Source organism: Podarcis liolepis, assembly GCF_965112155.1.
Source record: "Podarcis liolepis genome assembly, chromosome: 7".
Classification (NCBI taxonomy): domain Eukaryota; kingdom Metazoa; phylum Chordata; class Lepidosauria; order Squamata; family Lacertidae; genus Podarcis; species Podarcis liolepis.
The window spans coordinates 18,167,913-18,174,919 of NC_139561.1; the positions used below are offsets into that span (position 1 = coordinate 18,167,913).

Genomic DNA, 7,007 nt, shown 5'->3' on the forward strand with positions numbered 1-7,007 from the left:
GTAAGAGGATTCCCTGACGCCAAATAACAAATGCAAAATGTAACAACAGGTCAATGAGGCTTAGGCAAGTCCCCTGCTGTTCAGAAGCTAAAGACTGGGCACTCAGTGAGAACTCACAGTATATTTAGATTAATGTAAAACTGTATACATGTCTAGTTTGGAGTCTCTTGGTGATTTTAACAGATGTGTGTGTCTGGGAGAAATTCAACAGCTTACCCTTTTCTCCTAGGAAATTCAATTCGGGAGAAAAGCTTCACTTGCGTGGACAGACACGGGTATATTTTTGAGCCCAACAATTTACCTAAAAAGGGGACACCACTTTGAATATGACATGAAGCATATGCAATTGTTTTGCAGAGCTGTTTCTTCTTTTCAGAGTAGGTTGGAGGGTCCAGTATGTGGGGGCACCTCAGGATAAACATCTTGTAGGTTCACATTCAAGACACCAAACAGGCTTGAAGCCCACAATTTATTTGCAATTGCTGAATTTTGACAGGTTCCTTGAGGCAACTGGGGTGACTGCCCATAAAATCAGGGTTCAGGGCTAATGGAACACGAGAATGGGGTGGAGGTATCAAGCAGTGAAGGTGTGCCTTTGAGATCTTTTGGTGAACCTGCTGAGCATCTGGGTTGATTGCAATCTGCTTCTCAGTTTTCTTTAGCCATAGCCTCCTCTGCATCTGTGAGTAGAAAGTAGAGGGCATGTGATTAATTTCTCTGAAAGATCAGCCCTCAAGAAAGCTGGAATCACAGAATTAGAGAGCTGAGAGGGTCTTTGGAAGTCAGTTAGTCCAGTCCCTTTCATTACAAGCATCCCCAACTTGTGGCTTTCTAAAAAAGAAGGGGCAGACTTGCTCTCTCACTCCCAAGAACAACACAAATTTCACCAACAGAAATCGCCTCCTAAAGTTCTACCAAAATTTGCCCTCTTATAACTTAAGCTGTAAGATCCACTCCTCTCCTCTGGGGCAGCAGCGCATGATTCTTTACCATCTTCCAACTGACAGCCCTCCATGGATCTAAAGAGTGCTCTCCTCTCCCTTTCACTCTTCCTTTCTCAAGGCTAAACTGTGTTGTTTACCTGTATACAATGTTAGTGCCAGTTCAAGTAGGCCCATTGAAATGAAAGAAAATGGCTTACATTAATTCCAGTAGCTCTATTCAGAATATAAATCAGTTGGATATGACTACATGCTTCTTGGGTCTCTGCTCATCCTTATTGCCCTCCCGCAACCTCCTCCCAAGTCCTCTATTGATTGCCTTCTCATCTTCCTTGAGCAGTATTCACCTTGTTGAATATCTGAGCAAAAGATAGACATTCAGCAGGTCAGAAACCTCCCATCATGGATACTTCTTTGTTAGCAAAGTTACACCTGCTGAATTCTTGTCCACTAAAATTAAAGGAATAGGAGGACTTGGCATGGACAGAACAGCCAAAACAGAAAGCCATCTTGACCAGGAAGTTGCCAGCCTAGGTGTCCCTCTCACTGCCCAAATCACACTCGAAAGCCCATGGAATGGATTGATGTGTGTGGTTGGCCTTAGTTTATGTGTAATGCCTGAAAAACTTTTCCCTGCTCTCCCATGTGCCCTCAAGACAAGATGTTAGCGAACTATGATCAAGACCATAAATGGTGCGGATCTCATTTCTCAGTGAAGAAGGACTTTTAAATAATTCATTGGAGGAGAAAGGAAAGCTGCCAAAGCACAGAGACTATCTAAAAGCTCATCATAGTTTTGCTCCATCCCCCAGAATCTTCCAGTCCAAACCAACCTCTTCTGCTCAGATGCTCTTCATTGTTTTCCACGCTAGGGTCGTCATCACAAGAACATTTTGCCGGCCTAGAAGTAAAAAGAGATGTAGCTTAAGATCTGAGTATGAATCTCCATGTCATGAATGAACCAGCTCCCAGGGAAGATTTACAGTCAGCTAGAGAAAGGAGGCAGGAAGAGATAGAGTTAACTGCAAGTCAGGGGATTATAGTGTGCCAGTGAAGAACAAAATACAGAGACTAGAAATGAAAGCAGTTCAGAGGGAGGAAGTGACAACGGAAGAGCATTGTCAGAGTATGAAGAAGTGGAGGGAGCTGACCCCCTGTTCCCCAAGATCTCGGCAGCTGTAGGAAACACCCACCCACCCTTAGAAGGGAGATATTTGGTTTAGAGATGGACAGCTGTGATTGCTGCTCGGATGGAATCTGGGTGTTTTTTTGCAATAAATCTTCTTTTTAATCAACTACTCTCGTTGTTATCAAGACTGCTTGACACGCCAGTACATATTTAAAATGATTGAACAGCTATTCAGCTTCCTCCACTGCAACAACCATGCCTCTGATTCCTGGAATGTTTGTTTGGATATCAGCAGAAACAACTATCCTTAAAAATTATTCAGGGGAATTCATGACACTTAGTAAACAAGAATGCACTGTATCCCATCTTCTCCATCCTAGGAGTAGTCTGGATTTGCATCAATGGGCATGACTAAATAGATTCCATGAATCTAAGCCCACTATCTATCTATCTATTTATTTATTTATTTATTTATTGAGTGTCCTTTGAGGTGGACGTAGGCTTACAGTGAAATTGACATCCATCAAATTAGTAGGTTTGCAGGTGGATTAGCCACAATCTTTCATTGATGCAGAGTGGTTGATTGCGCAATGACACCAGCCTTCCTGAATGCACAAAGTGCCCTCCAGATGTTTCACACTACAGCTCCAGCCAACTTGGCCAACAGTCAGAGGTGTTGTAGCATCCAAAGAATCTGAAGGGTACCAGGTTAGGGAGCATGGAGCACACTAATAACAGTAATCATAATGATAATAATAGAGAATGGAGAATAGCTTCCTGCTTTGAGCACACCTACGTCATAAACAAGGAATGTTCCTGGGACTTCACAAATCCCCACTATCTCCCTTTCCTTAGTTTTAAAACCAGGAGAGTTTTGGAACTGATTCAAGAATTTGGTCAGGTTGCAGGATTTAAACTAAATAAGTTAAAAACAAAGGTTTTAGAGAAAAATTTAACAGAGATTGAAAGAGAGAGGTTTCAGAATGAGACAGGTTTAACAGTGGTTAAGAAAGTGAAATACCTGGGATTAACATGACAGCTAAAAATGGGAATTTATTTAAAGACAATTATGAAAAATGCTGGACTGAAGTGAAAAAAGATCTAGAAATCTGGTCAAATTTGAAGCTTTCACTGCTAGGCCGTATTGCTGCGATAAAAATGAATGTATTGCCTAGAATGTTATTTCTGTTTCAAACATTGCAAATTTTGGATAAAATGGATTGCTTCAAGAAGTGGCAGAGAGATATTTCTAGATTTGTCTGGCAGGGCAAGAAGCCCAGAATAAAATTTAAGATATTAACAGATGCAAAGGAAAGAGGTGAATTTGCCCTGCCAGACCTGAAACTTTATTATGAATCAGCAGCTTTTTGCTGGCTGAAAGAATGGCTGCTTCTTGAAAACACAGAGCTTTTGGATTTAGAAGGCTTTAATAATGTATTTGGATGGCATGCATAAGGTCAAAGCACATAAAGCATTTAAAAATCATATTGTCAGGAAAGCATTGTTTAATGTCTGGATAAGATACAAGGACCTACTTGAAAATAAAACCCCAAGGTGGTTGTCACCGATGGAAGCGAAGGCGCAGAAAAAGCTCAATATGGAGGCCAAATGGCTGAAATATTGGGAAATTTTGGAACAAGAGGGAGACAGATTGAAATTGCAGAGTTTTGAAAAACTAAAAAATAAAGTGCGAGATTGGCTTCATTATTATCAGATAATGGAGGCATATAATTTGGACAAGAAAATTGGCTTCCAGGTGGAAAAATCAAAATTGGAAACAGAACTGTTAGAACCCAAAACCAAGATTCTGTCAAAGATGTATAACTTGCTGTTGAAATGGAATACTCAGAATGAAACGGTGAAATCTGCTATGATTAAATGGGCACAAGATGTTGGACATAACATAATGATGGCTGACTGGGAACAGTTATGGACCACAGGTATGAAGTTTACGGCATGTAATGCCTTAAGAGAGAATATTATGAAAATGATATACAGGTGGTACATGACACCAGTCAAGCTTGCAAAAATCTATCATTTGCCCAATAATAAATGCTGGAAATGTAATGAGACTGAAGGTACATTCTTTCACCTTTGGTGGACATGCCCAAGGATTAAGACTTTCTGGGAGATGATTTATAATGAAATGAAAAAGGTATTTAAATATACCTTCTTGAAGAAACCAGAGGCCTTTCTCCTGGGCATGGTCGGCCAATTGGTGCCAAAGAAGGATAAAACTTTCTTTATGTATGCTACAACAGCAGCAAGAATACTTATTGCAAAGTACTGGAAGACACAAGATCTACCCACCCTGGAAGAATGGCAGGTGAAGGTGATGGACTACATGGAACTGGCGGAAATGACTGGCAGAATCCGAGACCAGGGAGAAAAGTCGGTGGAAGAAGATTGGAAGAAATTTAAAGACTATTTACAGAAATACTGCAAAATTAATGAATGTTAGAATGATGTCAGAATGAAGTTAAGTGGTTTTAGCAGCAATGTTACAAAGGGGTATGTAAAAATGGTTTGTTAACAGGTGAGAATCCAAAGTTACAATATATTAAGTTAAAGGATTAGGATAAAAACAAAGAGGGAAAGGATTTGCTGAATTAACTAACTGAACTGGAATACAAAAAAGGGAGGTGTGAGGAGGTCAGGGAAACAAGTAAATGAAAGACAAGACATGGAAAGATTGATTTGTTTTTAAGTGTTTTTATTTTTCTGTATTTTGTATTTTTTCTTTTCTTTTTTTTCTTTTTCTTATTTTTGTAACCTTTTTTGAAACTTTAATAAATATCATTAAAAAACAAAACAAAACCAGGAGAGCCTCTCTACCCTTTCCCTGCTGAGGAATTTCCAGAAGGCCAACTGGGTGCCCATTTATGTGTTCCTGAGACTCCACCCTCTTTGAAGTACTCCTTGTGGGACTCTGGCCTTCCTTTGTTTCTGATTTTATCATCTGCTACACACCAGTCTGCCATGCCTCTCCAGCTACAAGGATGTCCTCACCAAGCATCTGAAACAATTTCCTTTCCCTTTCATACTTACTTGCTCAGTGAACATATCTCTACGCAACCTTGGGCCCTTGGACAGCTCATGAGTGCCAGAACAGACAGCAAGATCACAAGATGCTTCATGATGGATGGAGAGGGCACTGGCTTTGAATCAACTGAAAGGAGAAGCGGGAGGAACTTGCAATTATATATTTACTGAACTCCAGAAAACACAGCAAGCGCAGAGCAATGGAGGCCACAAGAGCAATATCTACAACAATGTGGTACTACAAAGGAAAATATCACAAAACATCTGAAGGATGCCCTCTACTGTGCAGCCTGACTCATTGGATGTTGTAGTCCATGTCCATTCTTGTTCACGTAAGATGGCCAACATGCTGTATCAGATTTGTCTTTAGAAACTTACTCCTCAATCCACCCTATTCCGGTAAACTAATACAGTGGTACCTCGGGTTACATATGATTCAGGTTACAGATGCTTCAAGTTACAGACTCCGCTAACCCAGAAAGAGTACCTCAGGTTAAGAACTTTGCTTCAGGATGAGAACAGAAATCGTGCTCTGGTGGCGCGGCAGCAGCGGGAGGCCCCATTAGCTAAAGTGGTGCTTCAGGTTAAGAACAGTTTCGTGTTAAGAATGGACCTCCAAAACGAATTATTATTTTTTTCCTCCAAAAAAATTTTAGTTTTCTCTTATAACACATAGACAAAAAGAAAAAGAAAAAAAATACATGTACAGTACATGCCGTGAACTTAACCCCTTTCTTCCATAACCTCTCCCAATATTCCATCATTCTATTGTGACCCACATCTCTTGCCCAATCAATCATAACAGATTTAACTTGTTCATCCTTTGTATGCCATTCCAACAATAAATTATACATTTTAGAGATGGGCAATCGCGTTAAGAGCCTCCTGATGTGATCGTTCCACATCAGAAACTCTCACTGATTCCAGTTCTAAAAGTCTTGTCTCGTGTTCCGAGACCTGTTGTTTCACTTCTTGTTGATTTTTTCCTAGTTCATCAAAACCTTTTTTAAGTTCCTTCAACGTCTGCTTTTTTTCAGTAACCTCTGATTTTATTTCAGTTAGTAAAGTCATCACAGTTTCTCCCTTTGTATTATAAAAATGGAGTCTGGCAGTTCCGCGCTGGGAGGTCCACTTCCAAAGCAAGAGTCTTTTCTGATCTTTTAACAGTTTCTAGCAGGGTAAACAAAACAGTTAAATTTTCCCCCTTTCTCCCTGCTGGGTTGGAGATATTTCCTTAGAATGTAAAACAGCCTCTTTGATGTTACGTCTTCGGTAAATAAGCACTGCTTTCATTTTTTCTCCAGCGGAAAGGGATCGACCTCCGTAATTTAAATCCCTTTCATTCCAAATTTTAGTCAAATTATTATCCTTTTTACTCATGATTGCCCAGATTAAAGTTTACTCGGAGAAATTGGCTGCTCACGATTGCCGGACTCAGGAGCTTCACGCAGTGAGGGAAGCACGTTGATTCCTCAGAACCCGTATCTCGAACCCAGCTCACTTTCGGGGCTCTAACAGAGCTTACCGGGAAGCGAGGGAGTCGCTATGGGTACCCACCGGAACACCAGGTCCTCAGAACACTCGATCTGAGGTTTTTAACGGGGTGCCGCAACGCTCTTGCAGTCACACTCAGTCTCAATGCGCAGAGCTCTGAAAGAGCTCCTGTCTGCCGTGAATGGGCGACCAACCCGGAAGTCAGAACGAATTAAATTCTTAACCCGAGGTACCACTGTATTTTGAGAATGTTACATCCCATGTTTTTTCCAGCCAGCCAACCTTTCATAGAAAATCCAGTTTACTTCCAGGGGATCTCTATCTAGAGCCATCAGGACAGAGGGACTGCGCTAAGGGTCACCAGGAAATTGAATCATTCTTTTTAAAAAATAATAATAATA

The 7,007-nt window shown here is 40.7% G+C and overlaps 1 long non-coding RNA gene across 1 annotated transcript; it reads right to left on the bottom strand.

The window, feature by feature from the left end:
* Window positions 1-449: 449 nt before the first annotated feature.
* Window positions 450-1,813, bottom strand: LOC310711468. The gene is made up of 2 exons (XR_014528469.1): window positions 1,775-1,813; window positions 450-680 (listed from the first exon to the last, which is right to left on the bottom strand). It is a non-coding gene; the product is annotated as an uncharacterized lncRNA (long non-coding RNA).
* Window positions 1,814-7,007: the final 5,194 nt, after the last annotated feature.